The sequence below is a fragment of the Triticum urartu genome, chromosome 7A (assembly GCF_056163025.1).
Source record: "Triticum urartu cultivar PI428250 chromosome 7A, HENAU_Tu73, whole genome shotgun sequence".
NCBI classification, from domain to species: domain Eukaryota; kingdom Viridiplantae; phylum Streptophyta; class Magnoliopsida; order Poales; family Poaceae; genus Triticum; species Triticum urartu.
The window spans coordinates 181,572,800-181,591,318 of NC_141879.1; positions in this window are offsets into that span (position 1 = coordinate 181,572,800).

Below are 18,519 nucleotides of genomic sequence, written 5' to 3' on the forward strand. Positions count from 1 at the left end.
CCCGGTCAAATTTTCCTATTCGGCGGCTTTGCATTGCGTGCCAACTCGATTGGCCACCTCGAACAGATCGACAGCTACGCCCCTAGTCATCAGATCAGTTTTGGAAACCTAAACTATATCGCCGATATCAGAGGAGACTTGATCTTCGAAGGATTCACAGCCCCGATCACCGCTCTGGCCTTAGATCGGGAGCAAAACGTCAGGTCCGAATATGGGAGTTTGGAGCCCACCGGACTCTCCGCTGCAAACTGCACTATCAAGGATCCGGAGGCGATTGTGTCTGGGGCGAACTCGGAATCAGACCGGGTTCCCCTATCCTTGAAAGGCCGAACTATCCCCCGGACCCTAGATTCGAACTCTCGAAGTCTGCGCCAAGTAGGCATGGCCAGGAGGCCTTCGCCCCCGCCAACCCCGCGGATTCTCGTTTCCCCGTCCAAACCTCGCTCTTAAACGAGGCTCTGGACTTAATGCGATCCCTCGCCATTACAGATGACTCACTTCCGAACTACGCCCAGCTCGGACTAGGGGCTGAGAGTGGGGAATTTTACGTCCCATCCACCACCCACTTCATGGCCACTATCGAAGATTTAACCGACATGCTGGACTACGCCTCTGAAGACATCGACGACATGGATGATGATGCCGGAGACGAATAAGGCCAAGACCCGCTATTTACCGGACGTTGGACGGCCACCTCCACATACGACGTATATATGGTGGATACACCCGAAGAGGATGATGGCGAAGGCAGGAAGGATCCGGTTGAGGACAAACCTGCTGAGGCTCCACCAAAGAATCGATGCCAGCGACGCCTCTCAAAATCGCGTCATGGCAAAGACAGCAACACCGGCACCGGAGACGATAACACACCAGAGGATGCCGAAGACCCCGAAGCCCCCGTTGATACATCTCCAACGTATCTATAATTTTTTATTGTTCCATGCTGTTATATTATCTGTTTTGGATGTTAATGGGCTTTATTTTACACTTTTATATTATTTTTGGGACTAACCTATTAACCCAAGGCCCAGTGCAAATTGCTGTTTTTTGCCTATTTCAGTGTTTCGCAGAAAAGGAATATCAAACGGAATCCAAACGGAATGAAACCTTCAGAAGAGTTATTTTTTGGAACAAACGTGATCTAGAGGACTTGGAGTGGACGTCAAGAAACAAATGAGGAGTCCACGAGGTAGGGGGCGCGCCTACCCCCCTGTGCGCGCCCTCCCCCTCGTGGGCCCCTCGTGGCTTAACCGACCTACTTCTTCCTCCTATATATACTCATATACCCTGAAAACATCCAGGAGCACCACGAAACCCTCTTTCCACCGCCGCAACCTTCTGTACCCAAGAGATCCCATCTTAGGGCCTTTTCCGGAGCTTCACCGGAGGGGGCATCAATCACGGAGGGCCTCTACATCAACTCCATGGCCCCTCCGATGATGTGTGAGTAGTTTACTTCAGACCTTCGGGTCCATAGTTATTAGCTAGATGGCTTCTTCTCTCTCTTTGAATCTCAATACAAAGTTCTCCTCGATCTTCTTGGAGATCTATTCGATGTAACTCTTTTTGCGGTGTGTTTGTCGAGATCCAATGAATTGTGGGTTTATGATCAAGTCTATCTATGAACAATATTTGATTCTTCTCTAAAATCTTTTATGTATGATTGATTATCTTTGCAAGTCTCTTCAAATTATCAGTTTGGTTTGGCCTACTAGATTGATATTTCTTGCAATGGGAGAAGTGCTTAGCTTTGGGTTCAATCTTGCGTTGCTCGATCCCAGTGACAGAAAGGGAAACGACACGTATTGTATTGTTGCCATCAAGGATAAAAAGATGAGGTTTATATCATATTGCTTGAGTTTATCCCTCTACATCATGTCATCTTACCTAATGTGTTACTCTGTTTTTATGAACTTAATACTCTAGATGCATGCTGGATAGCGGTCGATGTGTGGAGTAATAGTAGTAGATGCAGGCAGGGGTCGGTCTACTTGTCACGGACGTGATGCCTATATACATGATCATGCCTAGATATTCTCATAATTATTCGCTTTTCTATCAATTGCTCGACAGTAATTTGTTCAACCACTGTAATACTTATGCTATCTTGAGAGAAGCTGATACATCTCCAACGTATCTACTTTTCAAAACACTTTTGCACTTGTTTTGGACTCTAACTTGCATGATTTGAATGGAACTAACCCGGACTGACGCTGTTTTTAGCAGAATTACCATGGTGTTATTTATGTGCAGGAGCAAACGTTCTCGGAATGACCCGAAACTTCACAGAGCCACTTTTCAGAAAGTAAGAAAAATACCTGCCAAAGATGAAGGCTAGGGGGGCCACCGTCTCTCCACGAGGGTGGGGGCGCGCCTGCCCCCCTAGGGCGCGCCCCCTACCTCATGGGCCCGCTGTTGCCTCTCCGACTCCAACTCCACCTCCATATATTGAGTTTCGGGGAGAAAAAAATCAGAGAGAAGAAATCATCATGTTTTACGATACGGAGCCGCCGCCAAGCCCTAAAACCTCTCGGGAGAGCTGATCTGGAGTCCATTCGGGGCTCCGGAGAGGGGAATCCGTCGCCATTGTCATCATCAACCATCCTCCATCACCAATTTCATGATGCTCACCGCCGTGCGTGAGTAATTCCATCGTAGGCTTGCTGGACGGTGATGGGTTGGATGGGATCTATCATGTAATCGAGTTAGTTTTGTTAGGGTTTGATCCCTAGTGTCCATTATGTTCTGAGATTGATGTTGCTATGACTTTGCTATGCTTAATGCTTGTCACTAGGGCCCTAGTGCCATGATTTCAGATCTGAACCTATTATGTTTTCATCAATATATGAGTGTTCTTGATCCTATCTTGCAAGTCTATAGTCACCTATTATGTGTTATGATCCGTTAACCCCTAAGTGACAATAATCGGGATACTTACCAGTGATGGCCGTAGTTTGAGGAGTTCATGTATTCACTATGTGTTAATGCTTTGTTCCGGTTCTCTATTAAAAGGAGGCCATAATATCCCTTAGTTTCCATAAGGACCCCGTTGCCACGGGAGGGTAGGACAAAAGATGGCATGCAAGTTCTTTTCCATAAGCACGTATGACTATATTCGGAATACATGCCTACATTATATCAACGAACTGGAGCTAGTTCTGTGTCACCCTAGGTTATGACTGTTACACGATGAACCGCATCCGGCATAATTCTCTATCACCGATCCATTGCCTACGAGCTTTCCATATATTGTTCTCCGCTTATTTACTTTTCCGTTGCTATTGCTATCATCACTACAAAATACCAAAAACATTACTTTTACTACTGTTACCTTTTGCTACCGTTATCACTACTATCATATTACTTTGCTACTAAACACTTTGCTGCAGATAATAAGTTTCCAGGTGTGGTTGAATTGACAACTCAGCTGCTAATACTTGAGAATATTCTTTGTCTCCCCTTGTGTCGAATCAATAAATTTGGGTTGAATACTCTACCCTCGAAAACTGTTAAGATCCCCTATACTTGTGGGTTATCAAGAATAATTTTCTGGCGCCGTTGCGGGGAGCATAGCTCTATTATTTGAGTCACTTGGGATATATATCTGCTTATCATTATGAAGAACTTGAGAGATCCAAAAACCAAGATCTATCCCTCAACTACGAGGGGAGGTAAGGAACTGCCATCTAGCTCTGCACTTGATTCACCTTCTGTTATGAGTAAGTTTGTGACACCTACACCTGCTTCTGCTATTCGTTCTGATATGTCGCATGTTGTCGGTGTCAAAACCGGCGGATATCGGGTAGGGGGTCCCGAACTATGCATCTAAGGCGGATGGAAATAGGAGGCAGGGGACACGATGTTTTACCCAGGTTTGGGCCCTCTTGATGGAGGTAAAACCCTACGTCCTACTTGATTTATTCTTGATAATGTGAGTAATACAAGAGTTGATCTACCACGAGATCGGAGAGGCTAAACCCTAGAAGCTAGCCTATGGTATGATTGTCTGTTGTCCTACGGACTAAAACCCTCCGGTTTATATAGACACCGGAAGGGGATAGGGTTACACAAGGTCGGTTACAAAGGAGGAGATATACATATCCGTATTGCCTAGCTTGCCTTCCACGCCAAGTAGAGTCCCATCCGGACACGGGACAAAGTCTTCAATCTCGTATCTTCATAGTCCAACAGTCCGACCAAAGGATATAGTCCGGCTGTTCGTAGACCCCCTAATCCAGGACTCCCTCAGTAGCCCCTGAACCAGGCTTCAATGATGATGAGTCCGGCGCGCAGTGTTGTCTTTGGCATTGCAAGGCGGGTTCCTCCTCTGAATACACCACAGAAGAGTTTGAATACAAGGATAGTGTCCGACCCTGCAAAATAAGTTCCACATACCACCATAGAGAGAATAATATTACCACAAATCTAATCCGCTGACACGTTTTGGCAGCATGACATCACGCCACGGCCCGGTAATTATTTGAACCGTTTTTCTTTAACCAACCCCGCACATAACGCGAGGCGGTTTCTTGACACGTCTTGTTATAGTAGAGATCGTGTTCCCCTTATTACGGGATTCTCATCAATACGAACGTGGGTAACCCAACCGTGCCTAGGACTCCTAGATTTTAGGCAAGTCCCAAACGGCCACGAGGAGGACGCTTGATATTCCCCCTCTTTATAAAGGGATAAGGCTGTTACTTTTTTCCCTCCCGTGCTCAATCGAATCCCTCCCCCGCCTCGAGTTCTAACACCCAAAGCCAAGGTCAGGTGCTTCGGAACTTCAATCATGTCTGGATCCAGCCTTCAAGGCCGGTGGATGTCTTCCTCCGTCACGGAGGAGGGCATCAAGAGGTTGAGGGAGGCCAGATATCTGACCGCCGAAATTTCGCATAGGCTACCCACCCGAGGGCAGGTCGTCCCTACTCCCGTACCTGTTTGTCTCCCACTTCCTCCAAGGAGTAGGCCTCGCTCTGGATCCCTTTGTGAGGGGTCTTATGTTCTATTACGGGCTGGATTTTCACGATCTGGCCCCGAACTTCCTTCTTCACATCCTGTCATTTATTGTCATTTGTGAGGCCTTCCTCCGCATTACCCCTCACTTTGGCTTGTGGCTCAAGACCTTCGATGTGAAGCCGAAGATGGTCGAGGGACAGTACGCAGTGTGCGGAGGTGCTTTAATAAGAAGAATTGTTGATGCTCCATGGCCAAAGGGTTCCTTTCCAGAAGTGTCCAGATTGTGGCAACAGGAGTGGTTTTACGTCACAGCTCCCCGAAGTGCCAAGTGGGTAGCTGCCCCCACCTTTCGCTCGGGCCCTCCACCACAACTGATGTCATGGATCAGCAGGGGACGGATCTGGGGTCCAGCCAAGGACGTGCCAATACTGCAGAGCCGTATCCGAGATCTCTTCGAGGGAGATTTCAGTCTGGTTATGGTAATGCAAGTCATGCTGGTTCGTCGAGTCCAGCCTTGCAAACATCGGCCCCTCCGCATGTGGGAATTCAACCCAGAAGGACCGCACACTATTCAGAATTTCCTCGGCATGGCGCACGAGGAGATGTACAAATCGTTCTTCGGACCCCAAATAGAGTGTCTGGACACTACCGAGGACGTGGGCCTGAGCAGCAACCGCACCACTGCCCAAGTAAGTAATCCCATGGCCGAACACACCGTCCTTTTATTTATCATGACATCATTTTGAAGAATCGCTCTTTGACCAGGACTGGATAACAAAGGCGAAGATGATCCGGTGTTCGGCCCCCTTCCTGAAGGCTTGGACAATCCGGTGCTGGAAAAGATACTCGAGCCAGCACCTTGTCCGGTGCCCTCAAAGGAAGACGAAGGGGGGGAATAAAGAGGGCGAAAGCGGGCCTCCATCGCTACCTATTCCAACCGAGGGAATGAGCGCCTCCGCGAGGGAGGATAACCGAGGGGAAGAATCTGACATTCTCTCTCCCCGGGGAAGGAAGAGGACTACCTCCGAAGATCCGAAAATCAAGGTTTCCAAACGGGAGAAGAAATCTCCGCCAGAGGGTCCTGCCTCGGAGGGTGTTCTTGCCGCACAATGTCTGCGCGGGGATCAGCCCTCTAACGAGCTATAAGTAATCAAAAGGTATTTAATAGTGAAGATATCCTACCTTACTTGTTTGGAAAATAACCGAAGTATTTATCTTGCAGTTCGGATCTTAGCCCTTCTCAGCTGAGCTCGTCTTCGGGGGATCTTCTTCTGGAGATGATGGAGAGCGAAACGCCTCCCCCTGCCACACCGCCTTACGAAGCGGGCGACCCTGAGGTGTTGTCGCAGAGGGCTTCTCCTGATCCGGCAAGGCCAGAAGGTAATCCTATGGCCATCCAAAGTCCTCAACATCCGGCTCTCGAAGAGAGCAATCAAAAGAGTCCGACATCGTCTGGTGCGCGGTCGGATGTACGGAGGGATCTGCTGGAGAAGGCGGCTATCTCAGAAGAGCACCGCACATTGATGGGTACGGTGATTGAAAGGATTTCGTCCGCCGAAAATGGGCTTCATGAAACCTTTGTGAGTCTACTGACGGGTTTTGAGGTACGTGAAATGATGTATATTTTTGAAAGTACCGCACATTTTTAGATGTGCCCTGTGTAGATAGTAGCCCCTGAGACTCTGGTTGTCGTCGAGAATGGCGGAAAACAGAGGTTCACAGTACCAGGAAATAACCAGACTGCCTTTATGTGCAGGTGGTGGAGGCTCCGGTGGCTAGCCGGACTGATGGATATGCCGAACTAAAGCGGCAGCTGGATGCGGCAGATGCCGACATCGTGCTTGTCAACGAGCGGCTTGACGAGGCTCAGGGTGAATGGCCTTTCTGGTGATTGTCACATAATAAAAGCAGCATGATGCCAGTATATTTAATATGTTGTGACTGCAGATGGAGCAGCCACCGTGGAGACCCTTCGGGCGGAGCTTGCCCGAGCCAAGGAGCAAGCAAGGAGTAGCAATGCGGCTGCTTCGCAAGCGGCCGAAGAGTTAAGGGCCGAACAGGCCGCACCTCGCGAGAGCAAAGAGAAAATGGCCAAGATGGCTGTAAAGTTAAAAGATATTGTCGACCGTTGCCAGCTTCTTGAAGAAGAAAACCGGCGAAGGCGACGGACCTGGAAAAGACCACGATGGCGACCAAAGATACCCGCTCTGCGATGAGAGCGAAAAAGGAGGAGCTGCGTCAAGCCGGGGATATCGCGGCTGGGAAACCCTTTATGCTGCGGAGGAAGTTTAGAGATCCTCAGTATGCCCCTCTGGACCAGCTGTGGAGTTCGGCGGACGCATATCTGGACTTGGCAGCGAGTGCTGTCGATGCGGCCGAATACTTCCGAGATCAAACAGATCGTGAAGTGGACAAGCTATTCTGGTCACAATTTAACGTTCCAGAGCGTCCGCTTCCATTGACTGATCGGCTTGCCGAATGGGCCGAGCTGAATAGATTGTCCGGACTCGCCATGAGGTCTGTTGTGGATCATCTGTGGCCAGAAAGGCCAAAGCTGAACAACTATTTTAGTTTGGTGCAGCAATTCCTTGGTGCGGTGCCACGCATTAATGCGATGAATAGGTCGGTGTGCATAGAAGGCTCGCGGATGGCCCTTGCCCATGTCAAAACATACTGGGCGGAGATGGATGCCACCACTGTTGCGGCGCAGGGTTCGACCATAGGCCGAGTGGCTGCCGAGCACTATTTTGAAGAAGTTCTTGAAGGCGCTCGTTCGATAGAGGCCCAGTGCTCGAAGAATATTATGTTTGAGTGACATGTATTCCCATTGTAAAAACAATGTTTTATTAAGTTTATCAAGGTTGTATTTATACTTTTGCCCGAAAGTATTATGATGCCTCCTAAGTGGTCGTTTATGTATATATGTATATAACTTGAAAGATTGCAGTCGCCGGCTTCAGCCCCCACACATATAATGCGGGGGTGTTCGCAGAAGACGCATATTCACACTTGATCCAACGTCTTGGTCCATTAAGGAGGTGATAGCGCAGCGAACTAGGCAACCGGACTATAATGCTTTAACACTTTCACTTAGCCAGAGGAGTTTGACAGTGGGGCTACTATATAGCCCCTGGTGGCTCCGCACTCATCCGAATTCGGGGTGCGTACATGCCTGGCCGGGAAACGGCCCTTCGTTAAGGCGGAGGAATCCCGAAGATTCCGATAGGTCATCGAGTGGTTGACCAGTCTCACGCTATATCATGATAGTCACTTTTCGGCTTTCTCTACTGAGGTGCTCGTCCGGATGAACCAGGGCACAATTGCAGTAGTTCTCCTGGTGCCGCCTTAGCCGATAGAGCGGAACGTAAGGCAGCAAAACACAAGAGCCGGGCAAACCCAACATTTGACCAAAGACATGATTCGGAGCTGATGCATATATGGCCAAACTCGCGACGCCGAACACTCCCTAAGGTATTCAGTCTTTATGGTGTAAACCGGGCCTAAATAGTGCCCTTTGTAATAAGCCCCTAGTGTCCAGGTACGTGCAATATTCTGACGTGGCCACATGCCAATACGTCAGCATCCTTCTCAATTGTACTGAGAATCCGAAGGGTCTTAATCTAAAGGGAATCCTTGGAACGGGTCCCTGCTGCACGTCTGCGCCCGTGTCTCCGTTGTGTCGTATTCTGGACGGGTGTAGCACGATGGTCATCTGAAAAAGAGAGGAACTTAATTGAAAAGTTGCCGTGCAAAAGGTAAGTTATACTAAATAAACAATATGAGTAAAGTTGAGCCTGATTGTCACTTGTGTGCGGGCGTTGAGCCCCTTGTATTGTAATAGGGGTATAGCTATCAAACCTGTATCAATTACATATAGCAATACCAGACTCGTCCAACCATGTCCGTGGTCTTAACGACCTGTTAGATGCTTTAGTTGGTGAGGCCGTTTAGTGTGCGGCTGCCAAGGCAGCCGCACGGTCTTCCGCGCATAAGGAGCGCTCAATATTTCCATTTACTGTAATGATGCCACGTGGACCGGGCATCTTAAGCATGAGGGAAGCGTAATGCGGTATTGCGTTAAAGCGAGCGAAAGCTTCGCGTCCGAGTAGTGCTTGATAGCCACTTTGGAATGGAGCGATGTGGAAGGTTAAATTTTCGCTGCGGAAGTTATCGGGGAAGCCGAATATAACCTCTAGTAGCAGGGAGCCCGTGCAATGGGCCTCTGGGCCTAGCGTTACTCCTTTAAAGGTAGTATTGCTGTGGCTAATTTTTGTTGGGTCTATCCCCATTTTGCGGACTGTGTCCTGATATATCAGGTTTAAACTGCTGCCACCGTCCATCAGGACTCGTGTGAAGTGGTATCCGTCAATTATTGGGTCTAATACCAAGGCAGCCCATCCTGCACGCCGGATACTTGCCGAGTAATCTCGATGGTCGAAGGTGACCAGTTGGGACGACCAGTGGCAGGACTCCGCGGTGATAGGCCCTGGGGCATGTGTTTCTAGGAGTGCCGCTTTGTTTCTCCCCTTCGTCCCGTGTAATACGTTTACTATTTTGACTTCTGGTGGGAACTTCTTCTGTTCCCCAGTGCTTTGTTTGCGAGGCTCATCCTCGTCTTCGCTTGATGTATCCTGCCCCTTGTGTTTGGCGTTGAGCTTGCCGGACTGCTTGAAGACCCAACATTCTCTATGGGTATGATTTGCAGGTTTATCGGGGGTGCTATGGATCTGACATATTTGGTCCAGAATCTTGTTTAGGCTGGATAGTTCATCTCTGTTGCCTTTGGGGGGCAGCTTTTGCTGACCTGGCCGAGAGCTTTTGAATCCGGCGTTTACCGCTGTGCTCTTCGGGTTGTCTTCTTTATTTCCGCGCTTGTTTTTGTTGCGTCGTGATTTCCCATTTCCGTCCCTGACTTCGGATGTACTTGGGTCGCTGGTGCTACAACGGGCTAACTAGCTGTCCTCGCCCGCGCAAAAGCGGGTCATGAGGCTTGTTAATGCTGCCATTGTTCTTGGCTTTTCTTGGCCGAGGTGTCTGGCAAGCCATTCGTCTCGAACGCTGTGCTTGAAAGCTGCTAAGGCTTCAGCGTCCGGACAGTCGACTATTTGGTTCTTTTTAGTGAGGAACCTGTTCCAAAGCTTTCGGGCTGACTCTCCGGGCTGTTGAGTTATATGACTTAAATCATCTGCATCTAGTGGTCGGACATAGGTCCCTTGAAAATTTGCCCGAAAGGCGTCTTCGAGCTCTTCCCAGCTTCCAATGGAGTTTTTGGGGAGGCTTTTAAGCCAGTGTCGAGCCAGCCCTTTGAGCTTGAGGGGTAAGTACTTGATGGCGTGGAGATCATCTCCTCGAGCCATATGGATATGGAGGATGTAGTCCTCAATCCAGACCCCAGGGTCTGTCGTTCCATCGTACGCCTCTATGTTTACGGGTTTGAATCCCTCTGGAAATTCATGGTCCAGCACCTCATCGGTGAAACATAGGGGGTGTGCGGCACCCCTGTATTTGGGTGTACCGTGGTATTGGGATGTTTGTTGTGTTGCATTGCGTGCTGGAGCGCACTTGCGTGGCCCGTAGATGGATCTAGTTGTGCCGTACTTTTGATGCGAGTCCTCACGTGGATCGCGTACCGGCTTATGTGCGGCGTCGTTTGTCGTTCTATGTTGGCCATGAGGTCATCTATCCGACTGGATGGCCGTTTTGTTTTTTGATTGCGGGGGATCTAAGGCCTCCTCATCGAATTTAGGTAGCAGCTTTCGCTTCGGGTAGCTCTTGGTGTGGCGATTACCGCCGTACTTTCCTGCAGTGTTGAGTACTTCACTCCATCTGATTCTGAGTGTGTCTTGTGCAGCCCTGAGCCTTTGCTTCTGCTTTTTCAGACTCCTCGTAGTGGCAACCAGCCTTTGATGGGCATTCTGTTGCTCTGGGTGCCTATCCGGTGTGATATCGTCCGGGCTGTTATCTTCGACGGGGTCGGGTTGTTCGGTTTGATTCTCCGTGTTGCCCTGGTCGGGCGATGGTTCACCCTGCTCTATCACTTGGTCTGTATGACCGCTGTTTCTGCCGAGGCGGGATTTGGAGTGGCGCTTACGCCGCCGCTTTGACTGCTTCTCGAGGGAACAACCCTTCGCTGCGTCCTTCCGTTCCTCGTCGTCGTTTTCTTTGGGTGTGTCCACCATGTATACATCATATGATGAAGTGGGCGTCCAGTGCCCTGCGGGCAGTGGTTCCTTTTCGTCTCCTGCGTCGTCGTCCATACCATCAATGTCTTCAGAGTCGAAGTCGAGCATGTCGGTCAAATCATCGACAGTGGCTACTAAGTGGGTGGTGGGTGGGCGGCGAATTTCTTCGTCATCCGCATCCCAATCCTGCCGGACATAGTTCGGCCAGGACTCTCCTGACAAGGAGAGAGACCTTAATGTGTTCAGTATGTCGCCGAAGGGCGAGTGCTGAAAAATATCCGCGGAGGTAAACTCCATGATCAGCGCCCGGTCGGATTCGATAGGCACAGGCGCAGGCGGTTCGGAGTCCGTGGCCGAGGAAGAATCCGGTAGTTCGACGTCACGGCTCCCGTGAAGGGTATGGTCGATATTCGGCTCGATCGCCGATGAGAGTGCGGCCTCTATGGCGGGGTCTATCCGCTCGTCCATGGATGGCGCAATTGGCTCCGAATTGAGGGTCGGAGCGGTTGCCTGAACACTGTCCGATGGTAGAGCTAAATCATGCTCATCGCGACCGTGCGGCCCTCTTGGCAAGGGCTCGAATCCGTCAAAGATCGAGTCTCCGCGAATGTCGGCCGTGTAGTTCAAGCTTCCAAACCTGACCTAGTGGCCAGGGGCGTAACTCTCGATCTGCTCCAGATGGCCAAGGGAGTTGGCCCGCAGTGCGAAGCCGCCGAACACAAAGATCTGTCCGGGGAGAAAAGTTTCACCCTGAACTACATCGCTATCGATGATCGAAGGAGCCATCCAGCCTAATGACGACGACATAGAGGAACTCTCAATGAAAGCACCAATGTCGGTGTCAAAACCGGTGGATCTCGGGTAGGGGGTCCCGAACTGTGCGTCTAAAGCGGATGGTAACATGAGGCAGGGGACATGATGTTTTACCTAGGTTCGGGCCCTCTTGATGGAGGTAAAACCCTACGTCCTGCTTGATTTATTCTTGATAATATGAGTAGAAAAAGAGTTGATCTACCACGAGATCGGAGAGGCTAAACCCTAGAAGCTAGCCTATGGTATGATTGTCTGTTGTCCTGCGGACTAAAACCCTCCGGTTTATATAGACACCGGAAGGGGCTAGGGTTACACAAGGTCGGTTACAAAGGAGGAGATATACATATCTGTATTGCCTAGCTTGCCTTCCATGCCAAGTAGAGTCCCATCCGGACACGGGACGAAGTCTTCAATCTCGTATCTTCATAGTCCAACAGTCCGGCCAAAGGATATAGTCCGGCTGTCCGGAGACCCCGTAATCCTGGACTCCCTCACATGTTATTGATGATGCCACTTCTGCTATGCATGATACTTATGATGAAACTACCTCTATGCCTGATACTACTATGGCACTTAGTGATTTTCTTGATGAACAACTTGCTAGGGCTAGAGAGATTGAAAATATTGAATCTGATGATACTGATGAAAGTGATGATGAAGAATCACTTGTTATTCCTAAGGGTTATGTCTTTGATCAAGAAGCTTCTTTAGCTATTTTAGCTTGCCAAAATAGAACTGAACTCAAAAGATTATTAGCTAAATGGAGTAAGCAATCTTTAAATGCTAGAATGAAACCTGACCCTGCTTTTGCTACTTCACCTATCTTTGTTACTGATAAGGATTATGAATTCTCTGTTGATCCTGATATAATTACTTTGGTTGAATCTGATCCTTTTCATGGTTATGAATCTAAAACTGTTGTGGCACATCTTACTAAATTGAATGATATAGCCACCCTGTTCACTAAAGATGAGAGAACTCGTTACTTTTACATCCTTAAAATATTTCCGTTCTCATTAAAGGGTGATGCTAAGATATGGTTTAATTCTCTTGATCCTGGTTGTGGGCGTAGTCCCTAGGATATGATTTATTACTTCTGTGCTAAATATTTCCCTGCTCATAAGAAACAAGCTGCTTTAAGGGATATATATAATTTTGTGCAAATTGAAGAAGAGAGTCTCCCACAAGCTTGGGGGAGGCTTCTCCAATTACTTAATTCTTTACCTGATCATCCTCTTAAGAAAAATTAAATACTTGATATCTTTTATAATGGACTAACCGATGCCTCCAGAGATTACCTGGGTAGTTGTGCTGGTTCTGTTTTCAGGGAAAGAACACCGAATGAAGCTGAAATTCTATTGAATAATATGTTGACAAATGAAAATAATTGGACACCTCCGGAGCCAATTCCTGAGCCTATTCCTAAACCAACTTCGAAGAAGAGGGGTATTCTATTTCTCAGTCCTGAAGATATGCAAGAGGCAAAGAAATCTATGAAAGAAAAAGGTATTAAAGCTGAAGATGTTAAGAATTTACCTCCTATTGAACAAATACATGGTCTTAATTTACCGCTTGTTGAAGAAACATATAATCTTAATCCTTTACCTATTGAAGAAACACATGGTCTTGATAACCCGACACAGGTAGTAAAGGTAAATTCTCTCTATAGATATGATAAAGTTGTAATCCCGTTTACTAAATTTGCTAGCCCATGCTTAGATGAGTTTGATAAATTTATGGCTAAGCAAGAAGACTTTAATGCTTATTTTGGTAGGCAATTGAAAAATAATTCAAATATGCTTGAACACTTGGGTGATTATATGGCTAATGTTAAAGGTGAACTTAAACTTATTAGTAAACATGCTCCTATGGTTACCACTCAAGTAGAACAAGTACTTAAAGCTCAAAATGATTTGCTCAATGAATTGAGTAGTAAAGATAATGATTATGCTATTAGAGTGGCTACTAGAACTGGTAGAATTACTCAGGAACCTTTGTATCCTGAAGGCCATCCTAAGAGAATTGAGCAAGATTCTCAGAGAAATAATATATATGCACCTAGTCCTTCTAAAAAAAGACAAATAAAAATGATAAGACTTTGCATGCTTCTAGTGATCCTATTGTTGAAACACCTGAGAATCCAAATGATATTTCCATTTCTGATGCTGAAACTCAATCTGGTAATGAACCTGAAACTAGTAATAATGTTAATGATAATGCTCATGATATTGCCCAACCTAGTAATGATAATGATATAGAAATTGAACCTGCTGTTGATCTTGATAACCCACAATGAAAGAATCAACGTTATGATAAGAAAGACTTTGTTGCTAGGAAACATGGTAAAGAAAGAGAGCCTTGGGTTCAGAAACCCATGCCTTTTCCTCCCAAACCATGCAAGAAAAAGGATGATGAGGATTTTGAGCGCTTTGCTGAAATGATTAGACCAATCTTTTTGCGTATGCGATTAACTGATATGCTTAAAACCAATCCTTATGCTAAGTACATGAAAGATATTATCACAAATAAAAGAAAGATACCGGAAGTTGAAATTTCCACCATGCTTGCTAATTATACTTTTAAGGGTGGAATACCAAAGAAACTTGGAGATCCCGGTGTACCAACTATACCATGCTCCATTAAAAGAAACTATGTTAAAACTGCTTTATGTTATCTTGGAGCCGGTGTTAGTGTTATGCCTCTCTCTTTATATCATAGACTGGATTTGAATAAGTTGACACCTACTGAAATATCTTTGCAAATGGCAGATAAATCAACTGCTATACCTGTCGGTATTTGTGAGGATGTGCCTGTTGTAGTTGCAAACTTTACTATTTTAACGGACTTTGTTATTCTTGATATTCCCGAGGACGATAGTATGTCTATTATTCTTGGAAGACCCTTTTTGAGTACTGCAGGGGCTGTTATTGATTGCACTAAAGGCAATGTCACTTTTCATGTTAATGGTAACGAGCATACGGTACACTTTCAGAGGAAACAACCTCAAGTTCATAGTATCAACTCTATTGGGAAAATGCCATCGATTATATTTGGAGGTTTTGAATTTCCTCTTCCTACTGTCAAGAAGAAAGATGATATTCTTACTATTGGGGATGTGCATATCCCCGTTGAGGTAACATAGTGTTATTCGAAATTTCTCCGGTTCCATGTTATTCGGAATGAGTTCGTTAACAAGACTTGATCAACCTTGTTAGTGGATTTCTTTTGATGATCATGAGATGGATGAAACTAGAAGGCACAACCTTCTGTACCCACTTTTACTTTCTGTTATTTATATTAAATAAAATGAAAATAAATATTTTTCTGTCTGTTATCTGATTATCCATGCAATATAAAAATACCTCGAAAATAAAAGTTCTCCAAATGCCCTGAAATTTAAATATGATATTTTCTAGAATATTTGAGGATTTATGGAACTGAGAACACACCAGGGGGGTCAACCACCTGCCCACGAGGGTGGAGGGCGCGCCCACCCCTCTAGGGAGCGTCCCCTGCCTCGTGGGCCCACGGTGGCCCTCCTCCACTTATTCCTGCACCCACACACTTCATCTTCCTCCCACAAACACGAATATCCAGCTCAAGCACGAGTTCTAGCTCATCTTGCTGCCATTTTCGATCTCCTTGCCCAAAGCACCTCTCACAAAACTGCTTGGGGAGATTGTTCCTTGGTATGTGACTCCTCCATTGGTCCAATTAGTTTTTGTTCTAGTGCTTTATTCGTTGCAAATTTTTGCTTCTTAGGTGACCCTGTTCTTGAGCCTGCATGTCAAATTTATATGGTCAAAAGTAATTTTGATGCATGATATAGGCCCTAGGCACTTGTAGGAGTAGTTGCTATGTCAGGACCCCGATTCTAAGTCACACCGATCTAGCCTGTAACACCTCATATCACTTTGCGGCCTCACGCACGGTATTCCCATGGGTGTCGCCTTACCATGGCCCGGGACTGTTTGCGCCTTTTGGCTCACGTATATGATAGTGTCGCTAGCATCCATATGACAGAGAACCCGGGTCGACATGACTAGTCGTGAACCCAAAGTGGCACTAACTTACGGGGACAGGCATACATGAATCAACATCGAGCATGTCGGTCAGCAGCGTGCGAATCCGAGCTGTAGCACTGGGCTAACAGGACTCCAGGAACCCGGGCTGTAGCAGGCTAGGCAGGACTCCGGATGTCACCGCGTGACATTTCCCCGAAGGGACAGACACAGGAACAAAGTGAATCACATGCAGGCCGGTCAAGTGTTCCGGAGCAGTAGTGCTGGGCTAGCAGGACTCCGGTGAACCGGGCTGTAGCAGACTACTATGGCTCATGGAAGCACAAGACTACATTTCCCCATAAGAGAGGCTACCAAGGATAAACAACTAGGTTGTCGGATCCCACACATACCAAGCATTTCAATCATACACACAATATGCTCGATATGTGTAAATACAACATGGCATCACAACAAGACTCTATGACTCAAAGTATTTATTCATTAGGCTTCGAGGAGCGAGATATTACAAACATGGGTCTCATGACCCATCATTCAGAGCATACAAATCAAGGCACATGTGGAAGCTTAACATGTCTGGGTACAGACATCTACAAATGAAAAAGGCTGAGAAGCCTGACTATCTACCAGATCCTGCCGAGGGCACAAGATCGTAGCTGAGGTATCAAGCTAAACGTCGAAGTCCGCACAGGACTACTAGCAAGAATGACGTCTCTCTGCAAAACATAAAATAGGCAAACGTGAGTACAAATGTACCCAGCAAGACTTACATCAGAACTAACTACATATGCATCGGTATCAACAAAGGGGGGTGGTGGAGTTTAACGGCAGCAAGCCAGCTTTGACTCAGTGGCTAACCTGAAGTACGACTGCAAGCAACTCTTTTGAGGTGGCGCACACGAGTCCACATATTCACCATATCAATACCCCACTATGGATCCGCTCCCGTCTCCCTACGAGAACGCCATCCATAGCACCCACGCTTATCTTGCGCATTTTAGAGTATCCACTTTCACTTGTCTATGAACTGTATAGGCAACCAAGTAGTCCTTTACCGCGGACACGGCTATTCGAATAGATGATGTTAACCCTGCAGGGGTGTACTTCTTCACACACGCTCTCACCACTTACCGTTGTTTACACAACATGTACTCGGCAACCTTCAAGCGGAAGCCCAATGAGGGTGTCGGCCACGGCCTACCTAAACACTCAAGACTCTAGTCCAGGTTTATCGCCTATCCAGGTTCCATCCGCAGGGAGTCCGGCCGAGGTTTCCACATACGGCCCCGAACGATGTGTATAGGGTTCCGAGACACCAAACGGGCGCCCGACATGCCCGGCCATGGTGTATCTACCGCATCATAGCCCACCCCTAGGGTCAGCGCTATGCACGGCCGCCAACACATATCCTATAAACACTAGAAACTAGTTGCAACTCCTGGACAGAGAACTAGGGTGGTTAAGAAGCCGAGAGGGTCCATTGGTTTCGGGCCCAATGCATGGTAGTAGCTGGTTCTTAAATCACATATACAGATCTCGGTGCTTAAGGACGGTTCCAATGAAACAACCCACCATGTACTCCTACATGGCCTCTCATCGATATCTTTACCAAATCGTGTTCAACACACTTAGCTCACACACATTAGGACATGTTCGCCACTTTCCAATTCATCCCCGATGAATCAGACCTGATACAACTCTAAGCAATAGCAGGCATGACAAACAAGCATGAATGAGTAGGCACATCAGGGCTCAAACAATTCCTACTCATGCTAGTGGGTTCCATCTATTTACTATGGCAATGACAAGTCATGTAGAGGAAAGGGGTTCAACTACCGCAACATGTAACAGTTGAAACATTGTTGTCCTAATGCAGTAAAAGAGAGCAGGAGGGAGAGAGTGGGATTGTATCGGAATGAACAAGGGGGTTTTGCTTGCCTGGCACTTCTGAAGATAGTATAGCTCTTCATCAGTGTCATCGATCACATCGTTGAAACCGCGTCTACTGAGAGGGGACAACACTGGCAAATGAGAGGGAACACAATCAATGCAATGCAACAAACATGATGTATGATCATGGCATGTTAAGGTACTGAATTCACCTAATGCAACAGTTAGTCATATTAATTGAAGTGGAATTCAAACATATAGCAAATTCCAACTCCAAAGCTACATACATATATTCCATAAAGATGAATTGTCCTAGTTGGTGATGTTAACTTGCTCAAACATGCATGAACATGGCATAAACAGATTCTTCATATTTTTTTGATAATTTTTCATATATAAAAATTATTTCATTTGGAGTTACGGTTTAATTTCTATGATTTTTTTAGAAGTTTTGGCTATTTTCTGGAATTTCCTGTAAAAGAATAAATCCAGTAAATGCTTTATTGCGTCAGCGTGACATCAGCAGTCAACTGGGACGGTCCAGGTCAAACCTGACCAGTGGGTCCCGCGTGTCAGTGTCATAGCCTAACTTAATTAGCAGGCGGGTCCCATCTGTCATAGACCAAGGGGGTCAAACTGGGCCCACCCGGGTCAAC